The sequence below is a fragment of the Thalassophryne amazonica genome, chromosome 17 (genome assembly GCF_902500255.1).
Source record: "Thalassophryne amazonica chromosome 17, fThaAma1.1, whole genome shotgun sequence".
Taxonomy (NCBI): Eukaryota; Metazoa; Chordata; class Actinopteri; order Batrachoidiformes; family Batrachoididae; genus Thalassophryne; species Thalassophryne amazonica.
The window spans coordinates 23189129-23209270 of NC_047119.1; the positions used below are offsets into that span (position 1 = coordinate 23189129).

At 39.5% G+C, this 20142-nt stretch overlaps 1 long non-coding RNA gene across 1 annotated transcript; it reads left to right on the forward strand.

Moving 5' to 3' along the window:
- The first annotated feature begins 1353 nt into the window (after positions 1-1353).
- On the forward strand, positions 1354-19938 carry LOC117529676. Its single transcript, XR_004566071.1, has 3 exons — positions 1354-1573; positions 5682-5688; positions 19927-19938. It is a non-coding gene; the product is annotated as an uncharacterized LOC117529676 (long non-coding RNA).
- Positions 19939-20142: the final 204 nt, after the last annotated feature.

Genomic DNA, 20142 nt, shown 5'->3' on the forward strand with positions numbered 1-20142 from the left:
CACTCACTTCAAAGGGTATTTGTCCTAATTGGAGTTCAAGGTCAAACATTAACAACTACCTCCTTTTATAGACATCAAGATCTTTGTCATAGTTTCCACATAAACACTATGCTCCTCCGGTGAATGGATCTTATTTTGTTTTTTCCCGTTGTTAAATTGTGCGTAACTTACAACACATCACGGTTTTAACTCAGAGGAAGCTGTTATGGTCCCATTGCAGTGTTACTTAAAAAGCCCAAACAGTTACGGTTCTTTAGTGGGTCCACTGCTGATGTGGTGTCCACTGGATACAGTGTGCTGTCCTTGCTTGCATTCACTATTTTTTTTTTTTGTGTGTATTTTTTGTTTGTTGACTTTTGGAATCGTATGTTTTAGTGTCTGTACAGATTATCCGTAATAGTCAAGCTGATATACACCATTTAAAGCTACACTGCGTAGCATTTAGTGCCATCTTGTGGTGAGGCTATAGGTTGCATAATGCAGTCACCAGTCATGATTTTGTTTCTCTTCACGTTTTTGCTTCTTTGGCGACAGGGATTCATGCTTCTTTGCTTTCTCCTCTGTACAATTCTCCATTTCACAAAAATGAGTTTTCTCAAATTTTAGCTTGTTAGCAACCTTTAGACATGGATTTATCTTCTTATTTCTGTTTTTGGGTCAATTTTGGGCTACTGTTTCAATATGGTGGTGCAACATGGCAGCGTCTATGAGGGAGCCAATATGAAGCACTCATTACCCGAGGCCAAAATATGGGCATCAGGTATTGCGAAGGCTTTGCATCTGTCTCTTTGTCCGTCCGTCCGTCCGCCTGTCTGAGCACAGCATAACTTCATTCCTATTACAGCCAGGGTCTTCAAATTCACAGGAAGCATTCTTGGCACACAAACATTAGACAAGTTCAAATACGGCTAACCTTGACCTATTTTAAGTGGTCAAAAGGTCACATTCTTTCCACGCTCTTTCATTGATTGCATGCTCATACAGGCGAGGGTACATGAGCATTGACTTCTATATTTCTCAGCTTATGAAAACACATCAGTTCATTATTGCAGGTAATTATAGAATAACGAGCAATCAGAGATTTCATACAGCTGCCATTCGGGATTCAACTCACCTCTAAAATTCAGTGGAGTCTTCCAAGACCTAATATCGATCTGTGGTGCAAATTTGGTGAGAATCCTTGAAGTAGTTTTGACGTAATCCTTCAAAGCCTACATAAAATGAAATCTTGATCCAGGATCTGGATCACCCCCAAAATTCATTGTCTTTCATGGCCTAATATGTATCTCGTGAAAATTGTCAAAATCCGAGCAGTAGTTTTGAAGTAATCCCGCTAACAGACGAATAAATAAATGCAGATGATTTTATTACGTCTTTGGTGGATGTAATAAAGAGATGGTTATGACTGCTATATTCCATTTCTGCTAAAAAAAACAAAACAAAAAAAACATTCTGGTTTTAATATTAGTTTTATTATAGATAGATTAATTCTGAATAAATAAGTCATTTACATATATTAAAATATAGTGTTGTCACTTCAGAAATATGAACTATTGCAAGAAAAATAGAACACGTTTTAAAAAATAATCTGTGAAAATACTCTGGGAATCCCCTTCAAGCCGTGAGACTTGCCGTGGATCAGCTCCAGAGCCATTCTACATAGAATTTGCTGTCTGTGGCATTTGTTTGTAAATTTTTTGTAGCAAAACACATTCTGAATCGGTTCAGATTTATTTTTAATATGGCCCACAATCACATAATTGTTGAGGTGGTCTTGCACCATTCACAACAAATGACACCCTGTATCACTATGACCCTAAGGCTCTAACCTGTTTTTATATATATATATATATATATATATATATATATATATATATAAATAATCTGTGGCTGTTTTCTGACCCGGGTAATAAAAAAATGTTGCATCTCTGAGCTATGAGCTCATCCACTCCCACATGATCATTTGTCTTTTCCGTTGGCTCACATTTTAACAAGTGTGGGCCTTACTATTATTTATACATTTTTAATATATCCCCAGAACAGGAAAAACCAGCTGTATGTTGTACAGGTTAATATCAAATTAAATGTATTTAAAGAAAAGCCAGCAGCAACACACTTATGTTTGTCACCACTTCAAACTTTAAGGTAGATTTTATCCTTGGAGGACCATCTGTGCCACACTTTGATTTCAGGTGGATACACACATTCTGGTGCATCTTGGGTATTCCAGCTGAATGCCAAGCAGCTTTAATGTGTGGGTTTGAATGTGGATCTTCTCACTTGTAATTCTTTTCTGCTTCCACTCTGTTAGAAATCATCACCATGACCTGACAATTTGTTGCAAGAACAGATTATAACCATGTCTGTTGTAGATGGAAATGCTGACAATATAGAACAAGTTGAACTCCTGAGAGGTGAAGATCAAAATCCCAAATTGCAAAGAAGCAAGTACAAATTAGTCAAAGTGCTCATACATCCTGCTTCATTTTCATTCAAATGGGGGCAGTAATATTCTGCTCTTGGGCTCTTGCTAATGGAGATGTGAAGGGAACAAAAGGGAAAAGAACTTTTAGACCTGTGATGGATGTTTTGTTGCTTATGGATCATAAGTGCATTTAAATTTTGCTTTGACAAGAAACTGTACTTGATCTCTGCTGCACACTGAAAGGTTGCCAACCCAGTATGATCAAATTGTTACAGACCGGCGGGGGGTTTATTCCAGGAAATGTGGAGGTGCAACCACTTTGACTATAATATGCATTAATGACTTTAACATTTCGTAAGAACATTATGCACAGGAAATGAAATATTTGGCATTACAAACAAAAGGACAACATGAATTCAACATCAGGAAAACTACTGCGGTTGAGTCAGTAAAATGTTGGCTATTCAACAAACATTGATTTAATTGGGCAAATGACAAGACAGTGAAAAAGCTATGAGAATATAAAACTGAGTACTATTTTTTTTAAAGCAGTGGGTGGACAATTTACTTACTGGTGAAGGCAAATCTACCAACGCCGTCCGTTGGCTAAATAAACACTGTACGCACGCTATATCTTCTAAATTACCATATTGTTCCAAATATAAAATGACCCTGATTGTAAAATGCACCCCCCCCTTTTTTTCTTGACATATTTTTGGAAAAACTTTACAATAGTTCAAGTGCAGAACGGTGCCCCCACATATGTATTCAACCCCACAGCAAAAAGAAAAACAACACTGCGGTTCCCTTTAATGCAAACACTTCTACTCTAAACCTATGAAGTGTGTTTATAAAATTCATGGCAGCTGTCACAGGACCTGAGTAATGACATGGAAGTAGTCATGGTTTCTGCTTTCTGCGTTTGATAGGCTGCATCAGCCATTGCAGTGCTAATGCTGGATAGAAGCAGCTTCGATGCATGATGGAGATTTTTATGAGGTCTACAACTGCAGTAAGACAGTTGATCTGTGAAGATGTTTTTCAATGTACAAATGTAAATGTACTTTTATTTTATTTTGTCATCCTTTGGCAGTGCTCCCCTCAGACAGCCCATCATATCTATTGTTGTAATAAGAAACAAGGTAGTCGCACGTGGAAACCAGAGCCTCAAACGCCTTCTTTATATGCTTTTAAACTGATTTACAAGTGCATTTACGTTCACATTCTGTATCACCTAATTTGTATTGCTGAAATAATTTATTCACCTTACGTTCAGTGGTTTTGAAATCAACGCTGCATTTAAATCATGTTTCCTTATGTGTTAGTTTCCCCTCTCTTGTGTCGTGTACATTTTTAGCACATACGTGACTGTCTTTGTGGAGCTGGAGAGAGAGTTTTAAAAAGAGGACCAGTACACATTACCACTTGAGTATTTGTGCAATATAACGAGGTGAATCTGTGTAATGTTTATAGTTTTTTTTTTTTTCCCGTTTTGTAAAAATGGTTTGTATTCTTACTGTTTCCTTACTAGAATTTATTTGTTGCTTTTGTTTTTATCATTTCCATTTTTGAACAACTGGGACATTTACATACTTATATATATAGGATTGGAATTATAGTCATAGTAAAATTAAAGTAGACTTATGATTAAACATTTTCAAGAATTAGCATAATTCTGTGTCTGAGGCAAACCACTATTATGTAACACATTGTTACATCAGCGTAGCACAGTTTGACCACTGCTGATTGGCAATATTCAAGAAAATGCTCATACAGATTATGCCGTACATGGGTGATTCTTTAACTACGGGCACTATTGGCCTTGTAAATATAATTTCCACCACACCATTGCCTTACAATATAAAGCGCCTTGGGGCAACTCTTTGTTGTGATTTGGCGCTATATACATGTGCTCTGATGTCACTGTTTATCTCCATAGAAACTACCCAAACAATCTTTCATACAAACTGTTTAAAGGGACATTACAGTGTGGTGGTGGAAATTACGGCAATAGTGTGGGACAACTACAATTTGTTCAAAAAAATCACAACAGTTGTATGACATTGAATACCCCAATTATGCTTTGATTATTTTACTGATATTTTATTCAGAGATATTTTAAAACATTAGAAAAAATGTTTTTTTACCATTCATTTTTATCATTGAAGATCAAAAGTCTGGGTGTGGGACAAGCACAAAACAGCAATATTTGCATATAATGATGCAGAAAAAAGGTGAAAAAGTCATCAGACTACTAGAACAAATTTCTTAACACTTTCATTGTAAAGATAACTATAAAAGTGTGAAATTTCCCCTTTTTTCTGTTTTTCATACAATATGATCAAAGGACATAAGTGCCTGTACTCTAAGAATCACCCACATGTCACATAACCATGTGTAACCCTAATGGTTACCATCATCTGCAGTTATGGGTGTAGCAATACTTATATTCAGGTGTGCACATAACTGGTGCTCATGGTGCTTGCGCATGCTAAAAATAAATTACGCGTAGCCGAAAACATGAGGGAAGCACTTCATAAGAGGAAAGCAATGACAGATTGTAGGAAAAGTCTTTCCTTCTGCTGTGCATCAGTGTTTAGCACACATAAGCACAATGAGTACCAGTTATGTGCACCCCTGCTTATACTCCTCATAAACTGTACAATATGGACATGAGTTCCACCACTCCCTCAGGGAAATTGAGGTTCCAGCAGCATTGTATTGCAGTACACAGGGTAAGAAGCACACAGAGCATCAAAAGTGAAAGTACAAAAAAAAAGGTTGTAAATATAAATGCACAAAGGAGTTTTTCAGTCTGTTGGTCCTACACTTGGGAAAGAGCAGTCTGTAGCTGACGAGGCTCCTCTGGTTGCTGATGATGGTATGCAGAGGGTGACTGGCATCGTACATAATGTCCAGCAGTTTTCTCTGCCACTGTCACCAGAGAGTCCAGCTTCATGCCAACTAAGGAGCCAGCCTGCCTAATCAGTTTGTCCAGCCTGGATGTGTCCTCCTTGGATATGCTGCTCCACCCCCAGCACTCCGCAGCCTCCTCAGGAAGTACACCCTGCTTTGTCCCTTCATGTACAGGTGGTTGGTGTGGGTTGTCCAGTTTGCTGTCCAGCCACATCCTGAGGTACTTGTAGGAATCCACAGCCTCCACCTCAGCTCCCTCGATCAGAATTTGTCACGGACTTGGTCTGGACTTCCCAAAGTCAATGACCAGCTCATTTGTCTTCAAGGTGTTGAGCTGTAGATGATTTGTGTGGCACCAGGCAGCAAAGTCCTTTACTAGGCTCCTGTAGTCCTCCTCTCTGTCATCCCTGATGCATCCAACAATGGCTGTCATTTACGACCTTCTGCATGCGACAGTTCAGAGATGTAGCAAAAGTTAGAGGTGTACAAGGTGAAGAGAAGAGGGGCCAGCACTGTGCCTTGGGGTGCTCTGATGCTGCTGATCACAGTGTCAGATGCTGTGTCCCTCAGCCTGACATACTCAGGCAGCTGGAACTCCAAGTGACCAGAAACCTTGTGCAATAAGCCTTTAGCAAGTTTACGTCAAGGTGGTTGGTGTCTGACTTAAGTCAGCCATCTTCTCCTTACAAACAAATTTGAAGACCTGCCTCCTTCTTTGAATTTGCAAGTGCAGGAAAATTTGACATTCCTGGTAAACTACAACCCCTGGCAAAAATTATGGAATCACCGGCCTCGGAGGATGTTCATTCTATTGTTTTAATTTTGTAGAAAAAAGCAGATCACATACATGACACAAAACTAAAGTCATTTCAAATGGCAACTTTCTGGCTTTAAGAAACACTATAAGAAATCAAGAAAAAAAGATTGTGGCAGTCAGTAACGGTTACTTTTTTAGACCAAGCAGAGGAAAAAAATATGGACTCACTCAATTCTGAGGAATAAATTATGGAATCACCCTGTAAATTTTCATCCCCAAAACTAACACCTGCATTAAATCACATCTGCTGATTCACATTGACCCTATGTGTCTTTTTGCAAGGAATGTTTTCACAGTTTTTGCTCTATGGCAAGATGCATTATCATCTTGAAAAATGATTTCATCATCCCCAAACATCAGAAAAGTGTCCAAAATATCAACGTAGACTTGTGCATTTATTGATGATGTAATGACAGCCATCTCCCCAGTGCCTTTACCTGACATGCAGCCCCATATCATCAATGATTGTGGAAATTTACATGTTCTCTTCAGGCAGTCATCTTTATAAATCTCATTGGAACGGCACCAAACAAAAGTTCCAGCATCATCACCTTGCCCAATGCAGATTCGAGATTCATCACTGAATATGACTTTCATCCAGTCATCCACAGTCCACGATTGCTTTTCCTTAAACCATTGTAACCTTGTTTTTTTCTGTTTAGGTGTTAATGATGGCTTTCGTTTAGCTTTTCTGTATGTAAATCCCATTTCCTTTAGGCGGTTTCGTACAGTTCGGTCACAGACGTTGACTCCAGTTTCCTCTCATTCGTTCCTCATTTGTTTTGTTGTGCATTTTCATATTTTGAGACATATTGCTTTAAGTTTTCTGTCTTGACGCTTTGATGTCTTCCTTGGTCTACCACTATGTTTGCCTTTAACAACCTTCCCATGTTGTTTGTATTTGGTCCAGAGTTTAGACACAGCTGACTGTGAACAGTTTGTATTTGGTCCAGAGTTTAGACACAGCTGACTGTGAACACCCAACATCTCTTGCAACATTGCATGATGATTTTCCCTCTTTTAAGAGTTTGATAATCCTCTCCTTTGTTTCAATTGACATCTCTCGCGTTGGAGCCATGATTCATGTCAGTCCACTTGGTGCAACAGCTCTCCAAGGTGTGATCACTCCTTTTTAGATGCAGACTAATGAACAGATGTGATTTGATGCAGGTGTTAGTTTTGGGGATGAAAATTTACAGGGTGATTCCATAATTTATTCCTCAGAATTGAGTGAGTCCATATTTTTTTTTCCTCTGCTTGGTCTAAAAAAAATAACCGTTACTGACTGCAACAATCTTTTTTTCTTGATTTCTTATAGTGTTTCTTAAAGCCAGAAAGTTGCCATTTGAAATGACTTTAGTTTTGTGTCATGTCTGTGATCTGCTTTTTTTCTACAAAATTAAACAACTGAATGAACATCCTCTCTCTGAGGCCGGTGATTCCATAATTTTTTGCCAGGGGTTGTACAACAGAGTGAGTGACTGATTGGATGTGGGTAGTGTCTTGGCATTGATCAACAGTTACTGGATATGTTTATTCAAATGTAATGAACATGTTCAAAATAACTAAAGAAGCCTGACCTAATGCAATTCCTGTTGTAATTCATTTGTTATGGCATTAAACTAATCTTTAAAGTTTGTTGAACCCACCGCCAGATCAAGCCTGCTCGTAACTTAAGATCTCTCCCGATGTGGCAGCTGACATGGAAGTGAACGATTGTGCACCATGTGAGGTGGGTCTCACTTACCTGTTGGTGGGGAAAGTGTGTGGCTGACTCACTGCTTGCTCCATCTGGTGTCCTCCACAAACAGCTCGGTCACTCAGCCCAGACACCTGCAGTGACCAGTGTGCATTTCACAGTTCAGGTTTTTGTTAAAAGGTGGAAACACCCATACAGTCCACCATAGTGTGCACACAGTCGGTCTCTCCCATTAATGTAATAACAGTAGCATTGTTCATGTTCTTTGCCGTCTCCTCACAGTGAAGCGACCAAAAACCACTCTCGTCACACAACTGTGGCTGTTATAGGCAGGTGTCAATCAATGACTGACTCTACATTAAGCTGCCTAAACCCCACCTACTGCTGCACATAAACCAGATTTAAATCTCCTAAACATATGCATAACACTTGTACTGACCCTTGATGTGAACCAAACCGTGATTTCTCTGTATGTTGCACCTCTAGTGACCACACAACCACCGTTAGCACTTTCAAACTTGCCATGTCAGTGTAACAATGCCTTGCATAAATGCTGGTTCTCCTCAAACCTGAAAATCAAGTAGACTGTTCATTTTCAAATCTCCTGTTTTCCAACAGCACCGTGACATTGTGTTGTGCACATTATGATTTTGTCAACTTCATTCAGTTGGCAGGAATCATCCAGACTAAAAGCAGTGAAAATGTAGCAGTTAGAGCATACCTTTGTTTTAGAAAATAGCAGCAGCATCAGACATGCTCACGTATTTCACGTGACAGCCAGGTTCTGTCTGAGGACTAACAACAATAAAAAATAAATAAAAAATATCAGGCAGACTGTCAATGAATTCACTTGTTAACCCTGCTCATCTGTTTCCTACCTCTGACAGCTTCCTTTTCCACAGAGGCAAAGTTGTGGCAAGAAATACAGTATAAAGACAGTTTATGAACTGTGTGCATTCACTGTGTGACGCTTTGCAAAAAAAAAAAAAATCCCACAACCTTCATGTATTTGAGGGAATTTTGTGCTCCATAACTTATCCAAATTCTGCAGTTTGATCAGATAATGTTTTATATAGAAAGTATAAATTGCTGTATTATTTCATTGTCAAATCAAACTATTCACCCTTTAAGAATCAGTTTGTTGACATGTTACTCATTTGATTTGATTCATGTCTATGAAGTAGGATTGGTCAGAAATGATCTTAATAAAAAGAATAACAGTCCTAATTATTTGTGTTTAATTTATTATAGCCTTACAACAAAAAGAACAATAACTGACACCTGCACTGCTGGTTTCCACAACCCTGCCCAGCACTGAACATTGAACAGTATGGAGCCAGACCACATCCCTGCGGAACACCAACGTTGACTGGGAAAAATTCAGAGATTCTGCCTGAGTAAAGGCCGGCTATGTATTCCAACAATGCCTTGGGTATCCCACCAATTCTGGCTGTCCCAGAAAGCAGCCCAGTCAGTCAAATCAAATGCTTTGCAAAAATCAACATAGGCTGCCAAGACGCAACTTTGGTGACTTTGTTGATGAAGAAAGGTTTACTGAACTTGACTTTGTAGATGATGCTGTGATCTTTTTCTCACTGAATGCTGATTGCTGCACTTGAGAAGGTGAGTGAAATACAAGTGATTATCTTGGGTACAGGTTATGATCCAGGCTTTCAATGACTTCCTAGACTTGGCTATCACAAGTATAACTGTATGCAGTGGAAGGTTTGAACTTGTTGAAATGTACATTTTTCTTTTTCATGTGCCTGGATCCTTGGCCTGTGAGACTGAGACACACATGGGAAGAGCTTATGATGCATAAGGTTGCTGGACAGACGTGTTTGGTGATGCCAGTACTTTTCAACGAAGGTCGTCTTTAGGGTCCAGTTGCTTCCTGCCTTACTGTATGGGTGTGAGACTTGGAAGCTAACTAGTGACTTAAAGGGATGACTTGATGTCTTTGGTACCAGGTCTCCTTGGCAGATTCTTGGGTATTGCTAGAATGATTGTGTTCAGTAAGCACTTAGTTTGAGAGACAAAGATGAGGTGTACCTTTGATTTCACAAAACAAAGGTAAAAGCTAAAACAATAATTTATGCAGAAGTATTCCAATATAATGTCAATGGGGTCATAAATAACCCCACTCCATCCTATTACTAAAATAGCTTGGTCACTTGAGAGTTAAACACTGTGACAATCCTCTTGGATGCAAAGAAGTACTGCCAATATTTGTGCTTGCATTCATCAAATACTGGGATGCAGTTTGATGGTTGACTTTTTCAGTGTAAAGCCAGACTGTTCCAGTTTGTGAGTGGCAAGTAACAGATTTAATCCTGTTAAGAATGATCCTTGCAAGAACCTTTCCTGGCACACAGAGCAGTGTAATACCCCCAACATTATTTTAATCACCCTTTCCAGAGAGTGATAGCATGTCCTTTTTACAGTCAGCTGGGATGATTCCTGTTTCCGAGATGGAAACAAAGATTATTTAGATTACCAGGACACAAGGATCACCATTTGCCTGGAGGAGATCAATATGGGCAGCAGGTCCGTAAAATTCAATGCTGGCTAAATGTCCACGTGAGGTAGTTGCACTTCTAAAACAAAAGGATGTTTGAAGACTTGCTGTCTTGTGGTAAACTGCAAAGTTAAAATACAGAACATTGCTGGTTGGTTTGTTGCATTTAGTGCAAGTGAGGAAGTGACCAATGATAAAATCAGATTCTCCATTTTTCAGCTCTTCATGACCATATCATATGCCTCCTGTATATGTGTGTCACTGTACACATCTATTTCTAAAACGTCAGCACTTAAGTGTTTGTTCTGAACATGTGCTGATTTACGTTCCTCATATTTGAAATCCAAATACAAAGATGTATTTGCCTGAGTTGAAAAAAAATACGAGGTCTATTAGAAAACCTTTTTATTTTTTAAAAAACTATATGGATTTGAATGACGTGCGATTACACCAATCATGCTTGAACCCTCGTGCGCATGCGTGAGTTTTTTCACGCGTGTCGGTGACGTCATTTCCCTGTGGGCAGGCCTTGAGTGAGATGTGGTCCCGCCCTCTCGGCTGAATTCCTTTGTTTCACGCACTGCTCGAGACGGCGCGCGTTGCTTTATCAAAATTTTTTCTGGACCTGTGAGGAATATCCGAATGGACACTATTCGAGAAATTAAGCTGGTTTTCGGTGAAAAGTTTAATGGCTGATGAGAGATTATGGGGTGTTTCTGTCGGTGTAAGGACTTCCCACGGAGCGGGACATCGCGCAGCGCTTCCAGGCGCCGTCGTCGGCCTGTTTCGACCTGAAAACATCCTAATTTAAGGCTTAATTCACCCAGGACGTCATGAGAGAACAGAGAAGATTCAGAAGAGGCCGGCATGAGGACTTTATGCGGACATTCCACTGTTTAAGGACATTTTTTTAATGAAAGACGTGCGCGCAAATTCGCCGAGTCGTTTCCGTGACGACTCGGCGAATCTGTGTGCGCCGTGACAGGAAAAACACCTCCGTGTTGAAAACCATTTGTAAAATTCAGGCGGCTTTTGATGGCTTTCAACAAGTGAGTAACTGAGAAATTGTTTAACAGCTTGGGCATGTTCCAACTTGCCCGTTAAGGTTTCCAACGGAAACGGGTCTGGCCTGACATGCGACTCTGCCCGCACGTTCTTTCATTACAAAATGTCCGTTAACAATGGAATGTCCGAATAAACTCCTCATGCTGACTTCTTCTGAAAGTTCTCTGTTCTCTGACGACTTCCTGGGTCAACAGAGCCTGAAATGTGGAAGTTTTCAACTTGAAACGGCGAGACGCTGCCGTCTCGAAGCGTAGATCGCCGTCAGGCGCCGTGGGCCGTCCTTAAAGCAACACTACCAGACCAAAATCTCTCATCAGCCGTTAAAATTTTTACTGAAAACCAGCTGAATTTATCGAATGGTGTCCACTCAGTTGTGCCTTACAGTTTTGAAAAAATTTTGATCAAACAAAGCAGCAGTCTCTGAGCCATTCCTAAACAATGAAAAAATCGACGAGAGGGTGGGCGACTCCTCACTCAGACTGCCCACAGGCGAATGACGTAACCGACAGGCGTGAAAAAACTCTCGCATGCCCACAAGGGTTCAAGCATGTCTGATGTAATCACACGTGATTCAAATCCATATGTTTTTTTTAAAAAAATAAGGTCTGATACTTTTCTAATAGACCTCGTATATGTGCTTTGCTGTTGCCAAGGAGTTGTTGTCCATCAGATTACATGTTAGTGTTGCTAGGCTCTCAAGGACTGCAATTCAGTAACATGCTCTTTTTTTTTTTTAGTGATCAATTTGAAAAGCCAGCTATTCATTCACTCAACTCAAATGGTTCATGGTTAAACCTGAGGACAGAAATAATTTGTAATGATGGCAACAGTAAAATATGCCTTTACATATTTAAATAAATGACCTTGATTGACGCGTTGCCATAATCTAGGAGGCATTAATTATGAAAATGGCAATTTTGTAGCTACTTTGTGGTGGTTTGAAAATTTGAATTTATGCCTGATTTCCATTTTAAATACATTGGAATTGCTTTAAATTATGCAAGATTTAATCAAGATTGTTATGAGTTGGTTTATTTTTAAGCATTATTATTCATAAATGAATTGTGTAGAATTTTGAAGTAGCATATCCACTAAATTCCAATATTACATTTAACAAGGGCTGGAAAGTGCTTAATCTTGACCGACTGCATATAAACTCAAGAAACTGTCAGATGTGTACAGCTGACCAGTGACACTGATGAAATTAAAAAAGATAAAACTATCCCATCCTAAATTTCATTAAGGGCTAAGATTTAATGAGTGGCTGCAGGGGAAACAGCCCATTACATTTAATTTTTCTTTTCTTTCTAATTTTTTTTTTTTGGTAAATGCAATGCTGGTCATAACCACCAGATGGGGGTATATTCGCTTATTTTATCTGCAGGACATCATTCAGAAAATCTGTTCATTTCCTGGCAAAAACGATTTACATGCCAGTAAAAATCATGCACTTGCATCTATACATGCCACCCGTGTGGTGTTGCAGCCTTAGATGCAAATTTTATTGAATCACAAGCTGCAGGAGATGCTTGTAATAGTGCGTCCAGTGTGACGAGATTTGATCCACGTGTTTTTCCATGTATTAAAGCGTATGTGCAGTTGCATATTTAAATCAGACTCTGTGGACCAGGTGAACACACGGGTGACCAATCCGGATGCGATACCCAAAAAGCCTTGAGGCCTTTGCTGAATTCAGATGGTGGCGTGAGCATTTTTGAAGTAAGCTGCCTCTCCCTCAGACATTCACTGCCTGAGGCGCCGCGCTGCACACAAGGTTGTTTACACACTTGGAGAGTGTGTAGCAGCTCTGGGTGTAGTATCTCACACACACTCAGAAAATCGCTGTCTCCCATGCACCCGTATACTTGCCCACACCTCACCGAGTACATCGCCCTGGACCGAGGTAATCCTCAAACTTTATAGGCTGCACACTTGAAGCAAATCCCAGTCATTGAAAATGCACACACCTCTGGAGCTGATGTGTGGCTCAAATGTACAACAGTAAGTAAGCAAGTGAGACAGCTTTGGTAGGTTTGTTTTTTCACCTTTAACTCCCTGTTGTCTTGCATACAACAAAACAAACTCCTCTTACTGGAAGCGCCGCTGAATAGTAAGCATGGTGAAATGGCACAATTTTTTTTTCGAGGAAAACACAACTAAATACAAATGTTGCATTTGAATTCAACTGTATTTTTATGAAGTGAAATGACAAAATGTCACAGAGGGTGGTACATTTTCCACAACATGCACCGTTTGTCCAATTTCTGTTTGTGGATCAGCAGAGCTTCATACAACAGAAGTGCAACACAAGAAGGGGCACACTGAGTTCTGTATGTGAACTCTGCATGACTGTAATATTTGATCACTTCTGTCAAAAAAAAATCAAACAATTTTACCCTTTATTATCACACAGTCCTTCAAGTTAAGTCAAGTTTGTGAGAATATTGGTGCCACATGGTCTCCACATCCACCACACCCAGGTCCAGGACGACGGCCACCTGTGCAGCCTCTCAAAAGTAACTTTCTATCTGCTACAGCCAGGTGAAATGTGGGCATTCGCTTTGGTTGCTCCACACGGCGAGGCCTTCAACACCGAGGCAACCTGCCTGCTGGATCAGGCCCAAATAAAAAATTCATGCAACATTTTGGCCATGCGGTAAAATACTGCAAATATTGCCGTTTTGTGCTTGTCCCACACCCAGACTTTTGATCTTCAATGATAAAAATGAATGGTAAAGAAACGTTTTTTCTAATGATTTAAAATATCTCTGAATAAAATATCAGTAAAATAATCTAAACATAATTGGGGTATTCAGTGTCATACAACTGTTGTGATTTTTTTAAACAAAATGTAGTTGTCCCACACTACTGCCGTAATTTCCACCACAACACTAATGTCCCTTTAAACAGTTTGTATGAAAGATTGTTTGGGTAGTTTCTATGGAGATAAACAGTGACATCACAGCACATGTATATAGCACCAAATCACAACAAACAGTTGCCCCAAGACGCTTTATATTGTAAGGCAATGGTGTGGTGGAAATTACATTTACAAGGCCAATAGTGCCTGTAGTTAAAGAATCAAATATGAAGTATGACTTCATATTTGTGTTAAGTAGGAACCAAAGGTGTATCTTTGAGCAAGTCCTTAGGATGGCCAACATAAATTATCACCTATAAGCACTGGGACAATTTTATGACCTTGACTTTTAAATGATTTTTCTCAAAATTAAATCACTTTATCCTTGGTTGACCTGCAAACATTCCACCAACTGCAGCCAAAGTCATATTAAAACTCCTTTAGTTGCAGAGAAATTAAGCTCCCCATAGGTAGTGATGGAGAAACTGAAGTATTTTGGACCACTGAATCAATATGAAGCAATTGTGTTGAAATGGTTCAGTGTTTCAAAGCATTTGATACAATTAAATATGGCGACATCTGCTGGCCAATCTTCAACATAGCACTTGCAGGGAACAATAAAGAGCAAAATGTCATGAAAGAGTCAGATGCTGTAATGTGTGTTAAATCATAAAGTTTCTATGTGCATCTTGAAATTTTGGACAGTTTTTCATTTGAAGACAATAATATTATTGTGTTATAACGTCATTGTTCCATCATAAAATACTGTATGAAAATTCAGTAAGGTATATCTTATATATTATATTCCAATTCTAAGGTGGAACTATGCCAGTATACAAAGGTATATCTAAATATCTAAAAAGGAAGAGTAAAATAGGAGAGTAGAAAAGAGTAGAGTAGAGCTACTTAGGTGCCTGGTCTTGAGAACCAGGGATGGTAGGTTGAAAAGCTTTTTTATCCCATGGGATCTCTCCCTACCCACCCAAGCACCTCAAGAAAAAGGTATATATAATAAGTAATAACACATAAGAAGGATAAGACATCACAGGAGATTTTTATCAAACACAAAAGAACCAACTATTTTGTAAGCTACGATGAACGTTGCTAATGCCAGCTAGATAAGCTAACGTTAGTTGTTAGGTATAACTAATTGTACCCCACTCCTCCAATATTTACTTAAATATAATAATATTAAAAATGGGGGGAACAAGAAAAAGTAAAGTGTGTAGAAATGTATACAGAGACATAAGTACATATATTTGCAGAAAAGAGAAAAACGGCGGCTGTTTTAATCACCAAACCTGCAGTTGCCAGCGTTACACATCTTGCTGTTTCTTCTTCTTCTGCTTATATTTCTAACACAGTATTCAGTAGCTTCGCCCTCGTGTGGGAACACATGTAATTACAGCTGATCATCCCAGTAACCACTTAAAGTGTTAAACATGTATGTAATAGAGTTAGAAATTGGGAAATGCTTGTGCAATTAAGGACTGTTCGGCCCATAGTTGTAGAAACTGAAGGGGATTTGAGGGCTTCAAAGGTTTTTATTTAAACACATGATCATTTCAGTGGTGTTAATCTTGAGTCTGTTCCTCTTCTTTGTCACCACCTCCAGTTTTGGAGAAGACTCTCTCACACGGGCATATGAAGATAGATTTTGTCTGGTTTGTAAAGAGCTGGATAAACAGCTGCCTCCATCCGCTCTATCTCTCCTTTCCTCACACGCTCAACACAGACTATCACACAAACACTTTCTAATGTTCTCACACACTTCTCCCTTTACACTTATCCACTAAATAACTTATTAATCTTTCTCTGTATGTGTACTTAATATGTTTAAATCAGTTTATCTAGTGTCTGAATGTCTATGTGCCAATGTGAGTGTATGAATGTATGATGGTTTATCTAATGTAATGTTAATCTGATCTAAATCTCTGTCTGTGGTTGTCAATCGATGAATAACTCTCCTAAAAAAAAAAAAAAACTATGAACTACAGAGGGATTTTTTCCATTTATAAGCACGACAGGAGTTTGATAACCCCCACCCTGAATTCAAATCGGTGTGACACGTCGCCGATATGCTTGTAATGTAATGAAGCTTCATTTGGGGAGTCATTTTTGCAGGGTGAAGCGAGGTATTGAAACATCTTGCAGCGACACTTCTGCGTTGAAAGCTCGATACTGTGTCGACCAGTCTGCCTTGAGCATAACATCACTACCTACAGGTATTAACATCTGTCCATTTTGTTGAGACACAGAAATTATAAAATGTTGTGAACTTGAGTTCCAACCTACTGGGCCACTCTGACTTCAAGGAATTAAAATAAATGAAAAGAAAAAAAAAATAAAATTATTTCCACAGGCAGGGTATTTCAGAAAAAAGGAAACACTTAGGGAAATTGACCAAATGTATTTGTTTGCTTCTTGGTGGTTAAATAATTTATCCGTGTAATTGATCCTAATGAAATCCAGCGTGGACACATTTGGTATGTGCACATTCAAATGTTTTTTGTTATTATATTATTATTATTATGTTTTCTTTTTCTTGATAGTGAAACTAGAGCTGCAGAGCATCTTAACAAGCCCCCGACTGTGTTCAGTATTTGTCAATAAAAGTGCGTGTAATGTTAATGTCACACACTATCAGCCGTCGTGCACCTAATATCTCTTTACTTCAGTATGTGTGCACAGCTCAGTTCACCATTTATACACACAATCGTACTTACTTAATTTCCATTTTGCATGACAGCAAGCTGAGAGAACGGTAATCTAACCACAGCATTTGTTGTTTTTGTACATTGTCTGTGAAAGTTCTTTAATTTTTACACAAAACAACACAGAGACGATAGCGGACGTCATCAAACACACAACAGTCTACACTTAAGGTGCCGTCAGCACAACACAACCAAATGATTTGAATACATTTGCATATTCAGATAAAGGCATGGCCAGGGAGGAGTTTGGTACGTGGGCACATGTGCTAAATTCCACATTCAGTGGGATGTACAACCTGAACGTGCATTGATTCATGCCTACGCACACTTTGATACATCTGAATATATTTGTGCTTACGCCTGATTCAGGGTTTTGGTGTACATCAGTTTTTAGTAGAAAGTCAATGCAAGTCTTTATACATGAGGCCTGGTGACTTCTTTTTCACATTTGGGTAAAAGGTAGACCTGCATTTTGAGAATGGAGGGAATGTGAAGGTAGCTGACGCTTTAAGACATAGGCCAAGTAAGAGGCAGCTTGATGTTCCTTAACATAATATTTTCAATTATAATTGACACGGTGCTCACTAGAGGAGAACTGGGATACAAAATAGGCTGACGATACAAAGTTGTTATGCTGTTGCTGTTATCTGTTAATTGGCATGATAAAATATGTTTCCACATCAACTTACCCTCTGCTTTTATGGCAGGATTTGGTGCAGGTAGGAACACTAAGTTTTTTTGTGTGCTTTTATCTAATGTTCTACCTGCACATATATAAATATTAATCAAGGCACCGTTGAATTCATCAGCAGTTGTTTTCATGGCATCTCAGTAAATTCACATTTTTCCCAACACCGGCTGGAAAAAAAATGAACCTCCTAAAATGTCCTGAGTCGAGAGGTGAATCTCATTTGTCTTTTCATGCATCCTCATTTTCCTCACTTGCATCTGTCGCCTGAGTTGTAACTAGTTCAGAGGAGAAATTTCAGTCATCATCATGATGGCGTAGCCGCTGTTTTGGCCGCCCGGTTTGCTGCTCAGTAGCATCTTTTGATATGTTGGAGTTTGTATGTGATGTTCTGTCCAAATAATAAATGTGCACATTTGTCAGAGCAGCACTAGTTTTGTTTATAGCCTCCAACATGAAAAAACAGAAAGTGAAATATTACAGCCTCTCTTACTGAGGAGTACAGCTTAGGTTCTCACCACAAACAGTCACTGCAGATACTGTGTTTATGTCAGCCATTTCTACACTATGCACACAAATGTATTTGCCATAAAATTAACGGCACCTCAATTTATTGTTGTAGTTGTTGTTTTAAGATTCATCCATTATAGTGAACTTAACTTATGTTAAATTAATACTTTATATTTATTTACATTTTATGCTCTGTTATCTTTACAGCCAATTTATTTTTGAGATAGTTCAGTTTTATGTGAAGTTAGTTTAAGATTCTTTCAGCTTTACACAGTGGTGGGCACAGATAACTGAAAAATTTGCTTCGATTGTTATGTGTCGGACGCAGGCGGAGAACCGACCAGCGTTTGAAGGACCCAGCATAAAATAAGCAGAGCACGGTTCAAAGGATAACAGAATTTAATAAGATAACAGTGAGTGCTAAATAATAACAAATGAGTGCGCGGTCTGGCGAGGTGGGATAACGGTGCGCTCCCAGCAGCACAAACGGTCCGGAGCCAGAATAGTTCGGACCCAAGGACCCCGCCGACACCCCCCAGGTGGCCGCGACCAACCGAGTCTGTGAAAGAAGAAACCATCATGTGAGTCCACCACTCCACACACAGAGAGACCACTCAAAGGTGTACATAAACAGCAAACACTTCCTGGCTTAATCACCAATCAGCTTCCCACCCTGCAGGCATGGAACACCCAGTTCAATTCTCCACTGCAGTGGAAGCTGATTAAACGACTAACATAACAGCTCAATATAATAAGGTGTGAGGGACACCACATTTACTGACTGTACTCATGTTAGTCACAAAACCTAAAGTACCTCAGGAAGTGTGCTGATGAGCGTGAGACCTCACCCCCTCCTCTGTCACAGACCATGGCATCAAACCTGGTACAGTCTCTGCATCCATGATGATGAGATGGCTCTCTAGACGACGATCTCACCCGTCTGGTCACAAGGTCGGGTCTCTGGCCAATACACACTGTGTACTCCAGACTTAAATGCAACCATGCCCCAATCCATAAAGATGCACCACAGCTGTGAGCCCTGACGAGCTGCACATGACCAGCCTCAGGTGATCAGGGTGAGGTCCTAATAACTCAGCCACACAGCCACTCAGTCCTGAACGCAATGCCACCTGGAAGGAAAAACAAAAGACAGAAAACAGAGGACAAACAAAAACCAGCCAGGCACACCAGGCACCCCAGCCACAACATCGATAACCATTAAACCGCTAACTGAAAAGTTAACTTTTATAACGCAAAACCCATAAACCACTAAAACATTTTGCAGAAGTTACCGCTAACTTCTAAGTTTTTGTACTGAGTCTGTCACGGCCACATCGGATTACAATGTCGCCTACTGATAAGCCAGTTCCCAGTTTAAGTGCCACAGGGGCTGCTGGGTAAATTCAAAGGTGATCACAAACACAAAACAAATGCATGAAAAATAAATAAATAAAAAACAAAACCCCAAACACTGTCCCCATCTTTATCAAAAGCAGTAAATTGCAGTGTTAGAAGTGACAGCTTAGCTCTATATTATATATTTATAAACCTGTGTAGGCTCTCAGTTGTCCAGGTGGTTTCCATAGTAGAGAAGCTTGAATCTTCGACTGGACTGAGTTGCTTGACGTGAGGACGTTTCGCTTCAAATCGCAGAAGCTTCCTCAGCTAAAATTCTTGCTCTGGTAGTCTGACTTCTGTCTTGACTCTTGTAGAGAAGAATAAACAGAAGCCAACAAAAGCTTGAGTTTTTAACCTAACCAGACCCCTCCTACCGAGAGGCTGACTGCTACAGGCTAGTGACTAAACAATAGCTCTAATTAGCACCTATTGTGCTCTAGTTAGCACTCTCCTAATGACTGAGCATCTTTAGCCCTTTCCTCTGCAGTTGTGGGCACCTGTAGGGCTCTGTGTTGAAGAGTCCTGATCACCC